Source organism: Siphateles boraxobius, unplaced genomic scaffold, assembly GCF_051911475.1.
Source record: "Siphateles boraxobius isolate OS27281-9 unplaced genomic scaffold, OSU_SipBor_1 1, whole genome shotgun sequence".
In the NCBI taxonomy this organism is placed as follows: domain Eukaryota; kingdom Metazoa; phylum Chordata; class Actinopteri; order Cypriniformes; family Leuciscidae; genus Siphateles; species Siphateles boraxobius.
Window position 1 is genome coordinate 1,113,419 of NW_027508699.1, and position 14,243 is coordinate 1,127,661.

Genomic DNA, 14,243 nt, shown 5'->3' on the forward strand with positions numbered 1-14,243 from the left:
TGCGTTTTGTAATGTCAATAGACATACATGTAACACACGAAGTAACAAGTCAAAATCATTCGACTAGAAACTGTAGCTATCACACAAAGAATGTATAGTATCCTAAAAGCAGCCCTAAATAGTCTCACTACATTTGGTTACATTTTCAAAGTAAACACAGTCTCTGTTTCTATCTTTGACGATAATAGTGTTAGCTTTCTATCCCAAATGTAGTCTAGCCTGCGAGCCTACTACAGCACATGACTATACAACGACAAATAACTATCACACAACATACTCACAGTCGCGATAGCCGAGTTGGTTGGCAATGCTACGCCACACATTGCCTTTCAAATCGTTGTCCTTGTAGTTTTTGCTATTTTTGTAAAACAAAATGGGATGCGTCAACACACAAGCAATCAGAAGATCCATCATTGTTGCTGTGACATCACCTTTGCTTCCTTGTATGTGATTGGTTGAAGCCTTTTCTGTCGCAGCAAAAAAAAAAAGAAATTGGCATCGAAGCAAAAAAATTAACGTTGTTTTTTAAATGGATATTTTTCTAACACAAACGCATCGCTTCGCTTCAGAAGGCCTTTATGAACCCACCAGAGCCGTGTGGAGCACTTATACGATGGATTGATGCACTTGTATGATGGATAGATGCACTTTTATGGACTTCAAAACAGGAACAGCCATTCACTGCCATTATAAGGCCGTGTGTCCACCAAAGCGTTTTTTCACGCAACTGGCGTAAAATTCCAATTGTTTTCAATGGGAGCGCCGCGTTTTTTAAACGCCATGAGCGTAACGAGGCGCTAAGCGTGTATTTAACGCTCAAGCGCTGAGCGCCCGGCGTTTTTTACTGGTCGCCGAGAGTTGAAAAATGTTCAGCTTTGGGTAAAACGCTGCGCTCATCACTGTCACTTTTTACACAGCCGTCCAATCACAGTGGAGGAAGGGCGGGACAAATATCACACCGACCAACTGTCACAACATTCTTTCTGTACAACGACATCAACCAGCAGAGCTAACCGAACAAAATGGATGAAAAATAAATTTTTAATATGAAACAAATTATCTACGAAATCAGTTACAAGTAAACTGTGCTGCGGATATTCTGTATCATAGCAACGAATCGTCTCAACTGAAAAAAACAAGCGCTCCCAAAACGCTCTCAAGCGCCCAGTGCTAGGCGTTTTCAGCCGGCTAAAAACGCTTTGGTGGACACACGGCCTAAAGCTTGGAAGGACATTTGTTAATATAACTCCGATTGTATTTGTCTGAAAGAAGTATGTCATATAAACCTAGGATGACTTTTTGGGTGAACTATCCCTTTTAATTTGACTTAGCAGGAATCCTAAATAAGGAATCCTTTTGCAGCTTCTATCACCCAGACCACTCCTTTTAAGCCTCTTTCACACAGTGCATTGATCCCGGGAAATTGCCGTAAAATTGCTAGAGTGCCTTCTGTGTGAACGCAAACACGTTGATGCCAGGATCGATGCCGGGATGGGGACCTAGTAACATTGCCGGAAAATCACTGGCAGTGTGAATGAACCAAAATCAAACGATCCCGGGACACATTATCCGTGTATTTTCCTGAATCTCTGTGTGAAAGGGGCTTTAGTCACCAGGATAGACTTATAGACTTGTCCTCAGATAGGGGTTTGAGGATAATATATACAGAGACATCACTGACAATGTTTTGGTGCAATGTTGAGGAGGAGTACCCCGATCTTGGGAAATGTGCTTTGTATGAACTGCTGCCTTTTGGATCAACCTATTTGTGTGAGGTAACATCTTCAGCCAATACACACATAAAGACAAAACAGAGAAAAAGACTCAGCTTGGAGAGAAGTATTATTGCTGCTGTTGCCACACTTTCCCCCAGAATGCAAAACCTTATTTGTGATAAACAAGTGCAAATCTCATATTGAAAATAAAATTAATAAAGTAACATTCAAATGGACCTATATTAAATGTCTGTAATAAACTGACATTTCCAGTTATAAAATTTAAGGACAAAGCATAAAAGTATTACTGTTAGTGTAATAACTACCCATTTCATGTTGTTAAAAAACTGATCAGTAACAACAGCAACAAAAAGGTATGTGTAATGTAAATCTGCATTGACCAATTAATGCAAACTATGATAAATGGTAGTTAAGTGTTTAATGCTATGTATATACTGAAATATGTTTTAGTCAATGTTATTGGGTCTCATTCATGAAACATTTGTAAATATACGAGATAAAAAAAGAAAAAAATTTCAGATGCAGAAATTGAAGTTTTATTATCAGAAGTTCATTCAAAACGCCACATTTTATTTTCAAGCGTACATAGTGGCGTATCGGGTCCTAAAAAAAAGAAGCTTGGCAGCATATTACAGATGCAGTCAATGGAGTTTCATCTGTTAATCGAACATTGCTGTGTAAATATGTACCCAATTAAGGTGAATTAAAATGCAGCCTTATTAATGAGCAAAACGTTCGGGTGTTAAGCACACTATTTACGCGTGGCTGGGAGCAGGTGTAGATTTCTTACGTACCAACTAACATTTGGAAAATACGAACATTTTAATGAATCCGAAAATTTACGCCAGAACCACTTTATACACGATTTACACAAAAATTTGTTCTGCTCGTGTTTCATGAATGAGACCCATTGCGTTTGATTATTGTGTAATTATAATGCAAATGAAAACAAGTGACAAGATCAATGTTATTTTAGTTGACAAATATTTTAAGTTAACAAGTATTTAAAAAAATGTAGGACTCCACTTTCAGCATGTTTCCTACAACAATGTCTGACATTTACGTTTTTATGTGGCGTGAGAAAGTTGCATAACCTGCGCAAAATCCAATCAGAGCAGTCAGACTGACACGAATTTCCAGAACTGCGATTTGAATAGGATTTCAAACCACATATGGCTGTAGCTTGAAACGGATTTGTAAAAATCGCCTTTCATGTGATTTTTGGCCCTTCACACCCGCTAAATCTGATTGGAGTTCAATCAGATATGCACAAAATTTGGATTTTGGATGGACAGTCTGAACGTAGCCTTAGAATAAACACAACTGAATAAATGTGACACTTGGAGCCCTATGTAATAATTAATTATGTAATATGTAATAATTCATGATATTTATAAAAAAAGATCCTTAACGATATATATATTTTTTAAATGCTTTTAAAAAATGATGAAGATTATGTTTTCCAAGTGATTTTCAAACAAAAAATATTTACAAATGTGTTTTATATGTCACGTCACACAACTCTGCCTGCATGACATTCATTTGTGGATCGCTGCAGCGTCTGTGGATCTTGAACCATTTCTTGCGCCTAGACGCACACAAGTCCATAAATAAGTGGACTCCATCCACCGTTTACTTACCCAATCAGATATCGGCCATATCAGATAACGAGCCAATTGTAGCACGCTCTTATTCCAACTAATCATGTTTTTCTTTACAAACAGGGCTTTGGCAAGTTTACAAACAGGGCATGGTTCAGCAAGGTCTGTGACAGGAGAGAGGATTGGGAGACAGGTGCGGCATGAGTGGGTTAAGTGTGAATGACAAACACCTGTGTCTTATTTCAGTAATTGGAGTGGGGAGACCGATAAAAGCCACGAGGAAATGAGATGCTGATAGAGAGACCAGTGGAGAACTGTGAGTGGTCGGAGAAGCAGCTGAGAACAGCGGAAAGAGAGAAAGAAATGTCAGAGTGGAGAGTGCGAGGAACGACTTGAGTGACAGCTGATTCTAGTGGATTGAGTTTGATTACATTGACCTTGATTTTGTTCTATTTATTTTGTTTTTCAATAAACACCCCCAGTCTCTACAAGCCGACCTACAAGTCGAGCTCGCTGCCAGCCGCCTGGGTGCTGGAGGTGTAATGAGTATCTATTATGTGATGATGAGTGCTGATTTATGCCTGCAGGTGGCAGTAATGTGTTGTATAAAATGAGGTGCATTTGCTAGAGGGAGAGGGTAGTAATGTAGACATGCTTTGTTTTCCACATGGAATAAAGACGCCAGTACGAGCACTTCTTTGTATCTTTATTTGTTGTCTCTGGAACAATACAGGAGGGGCGGCTGCCGTCCAAACATTTCCAAACATTTCAAAATTAGCTGATGTAACAAATATATAACATTCAGAAGCATTTATATGTAACTGTGTACTTAGTTTTTGACTACATAAAAATTCAGATCACTGATCACAAATTATAAACCGATTACTTGTGCCAAACAAGAAGTACCCCTGCGTGGCAACCGGGAGAATGAGGAGGTCAAAAACGCAGGTAATTTCCTGGAATTTTATAGACTTGTCTGGAGGCATGACAAAGCAACCCAAGAGCGACTAGATGCGATCCCTAGCAATGCAAAGATGCTCAGTCACGAAATCCAGAATGACCTGTTGGATGCTGCGTGCACTCTCCTGTTGAGACGGATTAAACGTGAACTGCATGAGGGATCTTTCTATGTTATTTTACCAGACGAGTGAAAGGATGTATCTAAAAAGCAGCTAGTGGCTGTTTGCTTTCGGTATGTGCACATGGGGACTGTGCGAGAACGCGCTGTTGGCCTCGTAGCCACAGACAACATGACTGCTTATGTGATAGCACAGAAAATATTAGAAGTTGTCACACCTTTTGAACTAGACCCTAGCCTTTGCGTTGGTTTCGGGTTTGATGGTGTATCGGTAATGGCTGGGCATAAGGGGGGTGTCCAAGCCATCCTTAAGGGCAACTTTCAAAACGCCATCTACGTGCACTGTCACTCTCATAGGTTAAACCTCGTCCTGTCAACTGTGGCCCGGACATCGCTGGTTGCTTCTACTTTTTTCGACACTCTCAACACCTTGCACACCTACATATGCGGCAGCGAGCGTCATGCCCGTATGCCCCTTAACGCGCAAAGAGAAATGCGGCCCGATCAGAGGTCATTGGAATTGGAGCGAGGGTGTGACACCAGGTGGGATTCAAGATCGGCTGCAGTGACAAAAGTTTTCATTCTGTATGATGTTATCGTGGAGGTGCTGGCCCAGTATGCGGAAGACAGAGTGAGATTGAGGCACAGTCACTCCTTCAGCAGATCAGAACAAAAAAGTTCATATTCCTCCTTGTACTTTTCAAACAGTAAATCAGACTTCACGTCTAAAAGCCTCCAGTCCATCGACACATCAGTGACAGACACGGTTGATTTGATCGAGAACCTCAAACAAGAACTGACAGACATTTGCTTCGGTGACTCTGGTTTCTCAAATATGTTAGCAACAACAAATAAGATGATGGAGGATCATGATGTCGAGAACTGGGATGTCATCAGTTTGCCCCGCTCAAGAAAGATACACGCTAATAGACTGCCAGCTTAATGAACTGAACACTCGATTCCACAGTGACACCTATGGCCTCATGGCATCTGCTGCAATCCTGATGTCCCAATTACTGACAGTCTACGCACATGCGCAGTTCTCATTTTACCTCAGATTAACATAAAAGAACAAAGTGACCGTTACAGTAGCATGCCCTTTCCTACTGCTCTGTTAAATAATTTGATTTGCAATGAATGAATATTCTTCTCATACTCCCTCTTCTTCCCTTACCTTTACGTTTGGCAATCTTATAAGCCTGTCTGTTAGCACAAAAAATATGAGTGTCTTTTAGCCTACTCAGTTGTTATTTTTTAGCTTGATTAGTTTTTGGCTTCTGAAATGTTTTTTTGTTGTTGTTTTCCTGCAATGCAGATAACTTTGTTGATATTGTGATATTGTATAGGTTACATTTTAATACATCTTCTCTGTATAATAAGTCAGTCTGTTGTTAATGAAATCGAAAATAAATAAATGGACAGATGACGTTGTTAATGAACAAGTTCTGTTCCCGAGTATTGATTGAAACTGTCAGGCAGTGTTGTTGATCTGTAATGTATTGTTGAAAACTTAAAACAATTAAGAAGAATTGTGAAATATTTGGCCTCATGTTATACAAGCAGAACAAAACTATGTTTTGGGGAAATATTACATTCCTGACCTCTTTTACAATCTAAATATAGGCTATTATAGTTTAGATTATTTTATATAATATCCCATGAGTCCTAATAAATGCAATTTCAACTATTTCTGAAGTACTTCTTTTATAAAGAACACCGCTTTTTCTTTTCATCGGGAAACACAGCCAGGTATGATGCGTAATGGAGATTCTAAAGCATTCTTCTTTGGTCAGAACCAAGGAGAGCGATCGCGGATAGGTCCGTCCTGACTCCTATGCACCGAAACTTTTTAACAATGCAACAAAATATTTAAAGAGCATCAAGCTATTAAAATCTATATTATGTATAGCCTACGTACAGATAATATAGCAGTATATCAGTCAGTATTTTTTATTAGGTTAAACAGTGATTGGATAAGGATTTTAATTTAAGGCCAACCCACAATTGGTCTGGCCCATCCAAACCTGGAATCCTGGCGCCGTGCCTGCGTCCAACCGGCCTCACAACCGCAGACCACATGTAACCACACCAACCCAGGACCTTCACATAGTTTCACTGCTGCAACAATCGGTTTGCATAACAAAATAATTTCTGCCTCATTGGGGTCTCGACCTGACTGCATTTTGTCGTCGTAACTGACTTGAGTGAGCAAATACTCACATTCGATGACGTCTGGCACTTTGGAGAGGTGTTCTCTTCACGGATGAATCCCAGTTTTCACCATACAGGGCAGATGGCAGACAGCGTGTATGGTGTTTCAAAAAAAAATAATTGTTGAACGAACTTGATTAAATTAAGGAAAGCTTTTCCACGAAATTTAGTTACATTGTTCCAACAAGATCTAATTTGTTTGATATGATTTGTTGTAATCTTGTTGTATGAACTTGAATTCATTTAGTCAAGACTTCTAAATAAAACTGTGTCATTCCTTCTAGATAAAGTTTCGCCATCCCTAATAGAGAAAATCTTTTCAGGTTCACTATGTCTAATTTTGCCATGCCTACTCTAAAAAATAATGCCCTGTTAACTACATTTAATTGTGTCGTGTCTAATATATCTAACAAAGACATGTCAACAACATACATCTTTGTCTTGCCTGCTAGATAAAATTGCCAACATTATAATTTTAGCTAACTTGACTCTAGTTACTTCCAATGAAAGTGAAATACTTCTGTTCAATTAAATTAAAACCACTTTTTACATAGTAACAATAAATATTACTTGTCTACGGGAGGTTAGTCTACTATGAAGAAAGTCAATATGTTTTGCAAACAAGGCAATAGAATCGTTCACTAAGTTAAAAAATGACAATGTAAATAAAACATGCATGAGCACATAAGAGAATATAACAGCATTTCCTTTTGTTTATTACTGTAAACATTAACAATTAAAACAGTAGCAATTAAATGAGTGAGACTTGATCACCTCTGCTCACAGTGGAAAAAATGTCAAAGCAACAAGAACATGAGTATGTTAAAGAATATAATCCAGCATTTTCTTGTTTATTACTGTAAACATGAGATAGCAAGCAATTAAATGAGTGATAGAGACATGAAAACTTCTGCTCAGGGTGCAAAAAATGCCAATGCAACAATAACACGATGCTAAAGAATGTAATCTAGCATTTCCTTTTGTTCCTAACTCTAAACACAAGACTACCAGTTACATTAGTGATCAAGAAGAAACAAAATCACAGTGCTCTGCTTACAGTGCAAAAATGCCAATGCCAATACAACATACAATCAAGTATAAACCAGCATTTCCATTTGTTCATATGGTTACATGAGAATGCCAATTAAATGAATTGAAATCCAATTGAGAAACTTAAAATCTGCTCAGAAAATGTTCAATGAAACATGAGCAATTACAAGTTTAGAAAAATAAAATACTTCTGCTCAGAAAAATTAAAACATTCACATTTAACTTAACCATGAACACAAAGGTAAACATCTAAGTGAAGAGTTTTGTCTTCAGCGCCTGTGCTTTTCCAGACAACTTATTGGAGTCTAGCTCCAGGATTACCTTCTGGAGCACTTCAAATGTATAAGGGAGCTCTTTTGGGTAGGTAAGATTTAAAGAGTAAATCAGTCCAAGTAGCATGGCTGTAGCCATTGCTACATTACCTAAACAAGAGAGTACCTCCACACCTTCCAGCACAATTCCGACATCTTCAGGGTCTTCTGTTGCCTCTGCAAATTCATCCTTTACCACATAGATTCCCATTATTGTCTTGATGTCCGCCTCTGCGCTCTCAAAGTTAACATCCTTCGGGAATAGAACATAAATACAATTAAATTATATTACATATAAAAAAATGAAGACTTCCAGAAAATATGCTGTATACAGTATGTGACTCCTATTCTAATTGGCCAATCTGTCTTGTAAAATAATCAAATGCACAGGCATTACAGGGATAGTTCACCAAAAAATAAATTGTCATTAATTCCTCTCCCTCATGTCATTCCAAACACGCCTTTCAATCATCTTTAGAACACAAATTAATGTTTTTTTGATGAAATCCAAAGGATTTCTGAACCATCAATATACACCAACATGATTGCAACGTTCAAGGCCCAAAGGTAGTAAAGACACAATAGTCCATGTGACGACAGTAGTTCAATCAAAATGTTATGAAGCGACAAGAATACATTTTGTGTGCAAAAAAACCCAAATAATGACTTTATTCAACAATTTCTTCTAATCTGTGTCAGTCTCCTTCACTGTGGATGTAGTAAATACACTGCAGCGCTTCCAGGTTCTACGTCAGAACTCCACCCCATTATTGGCTAGCTCCTTCGTCAGAATCACACACAGGCGCCATGGTGCTCACGGGAATAGCATCACCCAATGGTGAGCCGGCGTTCTGCCGTAGAACCTGAAGGCGCTGTATTGTTTTTACTACTTACCTTAACTCTCCCTACCAGCTTTTTTAAAGGACAAGTTCGGTATTTTACACTTAAAGCCCTGTTTTAAGATCGTTTCTGATGAAATAGAACGGTTAAGATTGAAATTTGGACAGATGTTGCTGGGCCGAGAATTTTCGGTTTCTGTGTTAGCACCCCCCCACCTTCACAATGGTTTCATAGGGGCACTGGAACAATCATTCATAAAACGCATTAAACTTTAGTTTACAAAGACGTGAAACTCACCGAGTGGTCTGGGGTGTTCACTGATAAGCTCACACAAAAATCGCTGCAAAAGATGCTTTCCAACAGGTTTTATCGTAGTTTTTGTCCAACTCCATTGGATTTGTGTTAGATGTTCTGAGGTACGGTATTACTTCACCGCCGGATTGTCTATTATTCAAGCTCTCAACGGAAGAATGTACGGGTGTGAGGGGTTTGGAAAAATAGGTCCACAGTTTTACAACGAATGGTAAAACACCTGTTGGAAAGCATCTTTTGCAGCGATTTTTGTGTGAGCATATCAGTGAACACCCCAGACCATTCAGTGAGTTTCACGTCTTTGTAAACTAAAGTTTAATGTGTTTTATGAATGATTCTATCAGTGCACATATGCAACCATCTGCGAGGGTGGGGGGGGGGGGGGGGGGGTGGTGCTAACACAAAACAGAATTCCTGGAAAAAGCTCTGTGTACTTCTGTCTATGTTCAGTAATTTTGCATTCAAAATATGCAAGTGTGTCATCTGTGTGAAACCTAGCAACAGCAAGTTCCACAATGTCCTTTAAATCCAAAAGAACTTGCCATGCCAATTCGTCCTCTGGAATCAAATGACCTACCATCAATGGTAGCAACCATAACAATGTCCAATTTTCCTGCCCATTGCCGCCTATGGTTTTTTTTGCTTGAAATGTTTTGTAGTATCACGTTTGGTTTGTTTGTCTTATCTGTTCCTGTATAAGGAAATTTAACAATGATTTTGTTGAGATTTTCTACAGTGAAATATTTTTTGGATACAAGAACAGCAAGGCACTGTGCAAGCTCAATTGGCACGATTCCCTCCAAAAGATTGTGCAAAGTATCTGGTGGATACCCAGAGGTAACACAGAAGTGTTCTAGATGCTTTGTGAATACATACTCTTTTTTAACACCAAAGGAGGGAGCATTTGTCTGCTGAACCAGCTTCACATGAGATTCATGAACTTTTTTTGACCTTTGTACAAAAGAACCAGAGCGGACCTCATTTGTCTGAATATCTGAACGTTTCGCTAAGCAAAATCGACAGAAATATTCTCCAGACAAGTTTTCGATAAAGCCTGCTATCCCATGCGATCCAAGGTTATCTGCTACTACAAAATGAAGATCACCTTTGAGGAATTTACCCAACTGAGAGACAAAGACTCCATGTTGCTCAAGAGTACACAAATCTTCAATGAGAGGTTCCAGAACTCTGCGGTACCCAAATTTCTTCACATCGTCAGTTTTACAAAGCACTGCTAAATATTAGACAAAGCTGAATGTGATCCAGGAGGTAAATTGTTTAAGATCCAATAAATAGCACAGAGTTTGTGTATTTTCCTAGAGGTACCAAGGGATTGCAAATTTCAAAATCGTCCACATATAAACTTAAAGACAGTCTCAACTCCTCCCCTGAGAATTTTTTCTCTTTGTAAACTTTGCCGTCCTGAAAAGTTCTGCACTCTTTACAATTTTCACTGTGCAGCTGAACTTTGTGGTTCTGTACAATGCTGTCCACTACATCTTTTTTTTTCAAGATCTGCTGCAAAGATTGTACAATGGGGATATACTGATAGGTTTTGTTTTCTTTTAAACAAAGAATGTATTCAATTGATTCTACAACATGAAAATTGTCTTTGTAATACTTATTGCGGTGGTATGCAGAGTTAAGAGGTCCACCCTTGCCAATAGCTTTGAACAAAGTGTTAGATGCTGAGGCTGCTGAAGCAATTTCCTGTACAACTGCTTTATCAACAATAATGTTATGGCTCTGCAACACGTCCTGAATATACAGGCAGCTGCACCCCGGTTCAGAATGCATGATTCACGTATTAATTGCAAAGTTGGACCATCACTGTGTAAAAGTTTATCTTTTGCATGTATTTTAGGTAGTTAGGCATCAAGCACAAGAGGAATTGCGCGCTGTTTTCTGTAGTCTTTAGACAATTATTTCAGAATTAAATAAAAAAAGGAAGAAGGCAGTCATTAATGAATTCATCTTATTATAATGGTCATGTGATGCACATGATCATTGTCTTAAACAGTGCTTGGACAGAAGAGTTAAATATAATGTACTCTTATTGATATGTTTATTCTTGATGTGAGTTTTTTTATGATTTATGGTTAGTTTGATTATGAACATAACGTTAAGCATGGAAAGCCAAATCTATATTTATTGTATTTATGACAATTTAAACTAATATCATGGTGTATGTATAAACTATAGTCATTATTACAGTTAACTATTTTTAATGTAATCGATGTAAAGTTAGGATAAATGCGCATGACTGTTTCTGCGACAGCTCTCTGACGTGGTGAAATACGCCAGTGTCTAAATTCCTCGCTTCATTTATTTCTGACACAGTAACAGAGTCGACAGCGCGAGTCGATTCCTTTCCAGGAATCGATCCTGACTCTGAGGCTATTCATAGTCGAGGAATCAACTCTTTTGGAGTCAATTCCTCAATTCAAAACTCTCCACTAAAACACACACAAACATAAACGTGTGCAGATCTAAATATAATGCCGTGAATTAACATCAATCACGTCTCATTTCACTTTAATCGCAACAACTGTAACGTTAGTTTCATTTGTGTGGGGAATGTTTTTGCCCTTTACCTTCAATTTTTTATGCATCTTGTTTAATTAGGTGGATTTTTTGCTACAACCCCCGTTCATTTCAGACCCTGTGTAGTTTGCATTACGATACGTTATATTAAATGCTTCGATACGTCAATCTGACCTCGTTTTCTTTCAACGTTCACTGGAATGAGCTCTGTCTGCTTTAATGTGATTGGTCATCTCAATCATTTTGACATTGACGAGCAGTTATAGGTTTGAGGAAAAACAGCCTAAAATATAACTTTCAAACCTTTTTGTCATCCTAATAACATCTGAATGCAGATCAAGAATTTCAAATATCGGGGAGACAATTTGGCTATTTTTAATTAACGTGTCTGTGACGGTTATGGCTTTGCCTTTAATAGCATAAGTTACATTATCACGGCACTCAATATATTAACAGGGTTTTCTGTGCACTGTTCCTATTATACATCGAGATTCATCATGCTATATGTTACTTTTAGTAAAAAAATAATGATTGAATTTGAATATTGCACATGTAACGTTAGTTGAAACTAACTAACGTCATCTACAAAACTACACTATTACCAGCTATTTTTCATACTGAAAGTACATTTTCTTTCTGGTATGCATCAAGTAACAATACAGCACATTTCTTTGTTAAATAATTTACAAACGTATATGGATGGTGATAGATTAAAATGACCACTTACCTGTCACTCTTCTGCTTCTGATGATCTGCGCATGCGTCAAAGCTTTCGTTCCGTTGATGACGTATATCCGGTTTAAGACGAACGAAAAATATACATGTTGACTCAATTAAATTTTTTTTGGTAAACCTAATTTTTTCAAAATTACATTGATAACACTTAATGAAATTAAGCTGGAATGATTTCTATGAAGAGTTGTGTTGTGTGTGCTCATTTTAATTAAAGAAATTGAACAAAGAGCTAAAATTATTTTTTTGAGTGTTGTGTGGGTGAGCGGTCTGCTGATGTCAACGTTGTGGATTGAGTGGCCCATGGTGGCGGTGGGGTTATGGTATGGGCAGGCGTATGTTATGGATAACGAACACAGGTGCATTTTATTGCAGGCATTTTGAATGCACAGAGATACCGTGACGAGATACTGAGGCCCACTGTTGTGCCATTCATCCACGACTATCAATTCATTTTGCAGCATAATGCACGGCCCCATGTTGCAAGGACCTGTACACAATTCCTGGAGGCTGAAAACATCCCAGTTCTTGCATGGCCAGCATACTCACCGGACATGTCACCCATTGAGCATGTTTGGGATTCTCTGGACGGCGTATACGATGGGGATACGATGTTCAAGGTCCTACCAATATCCAGCAACTTCGCAGAGACATTGAAGAGGAGTGGACCAGGGGGTTGTTTCATAAAAGAAGCTTAGAAAAGCGGGGATTAAGCTCCAAAACCTGACTTGAATTAACCTAACAAATCAGTTGGGGCTTAGGCGGTTTCATAAAAGGTAATTTAAGTTCACGCAATCTCACTAATTTGAACCAGGTTTATCTAGTCTAGATAATTGTGCGTGCACGCTATTCTTAAGAAGCCCTGATGGTGGAGCATAGATTCATCAATTTAACATGGAAACTAAAGGGAAAGAGAGAGCAGCGATGTTCACCGCAACTGAGCAGCAATTACTTCTCGAATCTTACGAAGAATTTAAACACATGATTACAAAAAAAAGAAATACTGAGCAATTAATAAAACGAGAGAAAAAGGCTGGCAGGAAATTGCTGATCGTCTCAATGCGTAAGTAGCAATTAATGTAGACCTACATTACTATATTTTATTAAAGTTAAATTAAATGTTTGTCACAATACATTGAAGTGTGTGTGTGTCACTTTTACAGCAGCAAATTAAGTGAAGAAAAAAGAACATGGCAGCAGGTGAAAATAAAATATATAGTTCAGAATGGTAAGTAATAATTATAAAGTATAAATCTATGTAAGTACTTAAGCATAACCAGCTTGATGTTACAACTGTCCAGTCTCATGATGTTTAATAATTGCAGCTGCCAAAAAGAAGAGTGAGGTTGCTGGCACTGGGAGAGGGCCACCAATGCCAACTTTACTCCTGCAGAGGAGCTGGCATTAGACCTGAATAAAGGGAGGCCTGTCATTGAGGGAATAGAGGCGGGAACAGCATCTGGATCCATTCCATCCAGTATAAGAGATCACTACTTAAAGGTATTTTGTTTATTTTTATTCTTGCATTCCTAACTAAATCTTTTTGTTTTATAGTGATGCCAAATTCTGTGTGCTTTCTGGATCCACCAGACATCATGCTGAATCCTGTGAGTATGACAGTATGAGTTTAAAGCACTGATTTGTCAAGTGGTGATTTATTAAACCAAGTTTAATAAATGGTTTTAGGTTGAAGGCCCATCTACAGTTGAAGAGGATGAGGAGACTGTGTCAGTATGTTCAAGGAGGCCTGAGGTAGGCACAGATTTGCACATTATATATTTAAAAGCCTACCTGTGAGGTGCTAAATTGTGTGTATTTCCATTATTGG

General features: G+C 38.3%; 1 long non-coding RNA gene across 1 annotated transcript; it reads left to right on the top strand.

Annotated features, from left to right (window-relative positions):
• Positions 1 to 13,422: 13,422 nt before the first annotated feature.
• Positions 13,423 to 13,753, top strand: LOC143748014 (uncharacterized). The gene is made up of 3 exons (XR_013206782.1): positions 13,423 to 13,478; positions 13,579 to 13,615; positions 13,741 to 13,753. It is a non-coding gene; the product is annotated as an uncharacterized LOC143748014 (long non-coding RNA).
• Positions 13,754 to 14,243: the final 490 nt, after the last annotated feature.